Genomic DNA, 2,114 nt, shown 5'->3' on the forward strand with positions numbered 1-2,114 from the left:
CCCTTGTTAAAAAAAAAAATCTTAAAGATTTCAAGATGATGACATCAGAATATCACATCAAGTTTGGGGCCTTTCTAAGCACAAGGCCTCAGGCAACTGCACAGGTCAATCAGTCAGAATGTGGCCCTGCAATTGCTTCCAATACAACTGTATGGGAAACCCCTTCGGCTGCTTTTCTCTTAATTGAAGTATGGTTGATTGACAACATAGCATCAGTTTCTGGTGAATTGGCACTCTGCTTTGCCCTGTGGCATTTCTGAGGAGCCCTGGGCTCCAGGGAGCATAGCTGGGAAAACACAGAGACTTGTTCAAAAGCCTGTCTGGTTTTGACAATTTATATGTAAAAGTTGAGCCCAAACCTTTTCCTTACCTCCCTCCAAAGGTGGGCAGATGATGGCGTTTTCATCTGTGAGGCTTCCTGGCTTACAGGGCGCTGTCACATCCGGATCTCATGGGCCTCTCATCATAACCTCATGAGTAAGGTGGGCCAGGGAGTTAACAGCAGGGATAACTGAAGACCAGAGAGGTGTGGTGACTTGAGCAAGGCCACACAGCTGGTACAAGAACTCTAGAATCCTAACTCCTAGGAAAAGGGAGTTTTCCACATGGCCCGCTCCACAGTGGCGATTGGCAGGTGAGGAGGGGTTTGGCAAGCTCTATTCTCCAAGGACCAGAGCCCAAGGGGACATTTATTTATCTTTGGTTCCTAATGATATCTCAAGCGCCCTGGGTTAGCCCTGCTGTGTGCCCTGAACGTCTCCCTGCCTGATCCAGAGGGAAGCCCTTGAAGCAAGATGCTCTGCAGGCCGGGCATCTGAGGCCCAGGAAGGGAGGTGGTGAGGGGCTGTGGCCCCCTCTGCAGCTAGGATTCTGGGGCCAGGGTTCTGAACCCCAAAATGGTGGGCTGGAATAGGCAGTTAAGTTGTGGGGAGATGAGGCAAAGCCCTGGGTCTTGCGCGAAAGGGAGGAAAGGGGTGTGAGCTGCCCTAGGTAGGGTGAAAGCCTTGTGAGGGGGTCTTGGCCAGGCACTAGGGCCCCCTGCTGCCCAGGAGCCCCAGGAGCAAGTGTCAGGGGTCAAAGGTAAAGGCCAGGGCGGGCAGGCCCTGGGGAAGCAGGATGGTGTGAAGAACGTGAGCTAAGTCCCAACTCACCAGCCGTGTGATCCTGGTTGAACCTGTTTTCTCATCTGTCAAACAGTGAGAACCAGAACTTTTTTCCCTTTTTAAGGGAATGGGTTCTGGAGTCCTTTGCTTGGTTTAAATCCTGCTTTTTTCATTTCCTTGACAAGTGACCTTGACAACTTGGTTAATCTCTATGAACCTAGCTTCCGTTCTCTCATTTTAAAATGGAAACAATATAAGTACCTTCTCAGAGACTGTGGGGATGAAATGGGAAAATGTGATAATGTATGGTACACTTAAAAATTTAAGAGAGTAGAACGGAAACGTGGACCCAGAGCCAGCCTAGCGGCGCAGCTATGGGTGCTCCAAGTGGAAAGATCAATGGGCCGCGAACGGAGCTGAAGAAGAAGCTGTTCAAGCGACGACAAGTGTTGAACCGGGAGTGGCGACTGAAGCATTGGGTGGTCGGAGCTGTGATAGACGAAGGACTGATTACGCGGCACCACCTCAAGAAGCGGGCGTCCAGTGCACGTGCCAACATTACTCTGTCTGGGAAGATGTGCAGGAAACTCCTCCAGCAGATCCGACTTGCCCAGAAAGAGAAAGCAGCCATGGAAGTGGAAGCCCCTCCCAAGCCAACCAGGACTAGTGACCCACAGCCCAGATCAAAAAAGAAGACAAAAGCCCCCCAGGATGTAGATATGGAGGACCTTGAAGATAAGAGCTAAATTTGAATCTCACACCCTTTCCACCAGAAGATTCTCAAGCTGGAGCCAAGAGGACTCGATGGTTATTTCAGATGATTTTGGAGAAAGCATTGCTCCTTTTAATTTTCCCCGTATACCTCTTCCCTAATGGCCTACTGACCTGCCCTGGAGGGATGTATTGAGAAAAAGAGAGTAGAAAAGAAAAATTGGAGAGGGAGTCCTAAGCAGTCAACTGCATTTGTAATAAAGCCCCCTCGTTCTCAAAAAAAAAAAAAAATTTAAGAGA

The 2,114-nt window shown here is 49.5% G+C and overlaps 1 pseudogene across 1 annotated transcript; it reads left to right on the forward strand.

The window, feature by feature from the left end:
• Window positions 1-1,443: 1,443 nt before the first annotated feature.
• On the forward strand, window positions 1,444-1,895 carry LOC113887345 (annotated as a pseudogene). Its single transcript, XR_003509712.1, has one exon. The product of XR_003509712.1 is annotated as an uncharacterized protein C11orf98 homolog pseudogene (transcript).
• Window positions 1,896-2,114: the final 219 nt, after the last annotated feature.

This window comes from Bos indicus x Bos taurus, chromosome X (assembly GCF_003369695.1).
Source record: "Bos indicus x Bos taurus breed Angus x Brahman F1 hybrid chromosome X, Bos_hybrid_MaternalHap_v2.0, whole genome shotgun sequence".
In the NCBI taxonomy this organism is placed as follows: domain Eukaryota; kingdom Metazoa; phylum Chordata; class Mammalia; order Artiodactyla; family Bovidae; genus Bos; species Bos indicus x Bos taurus.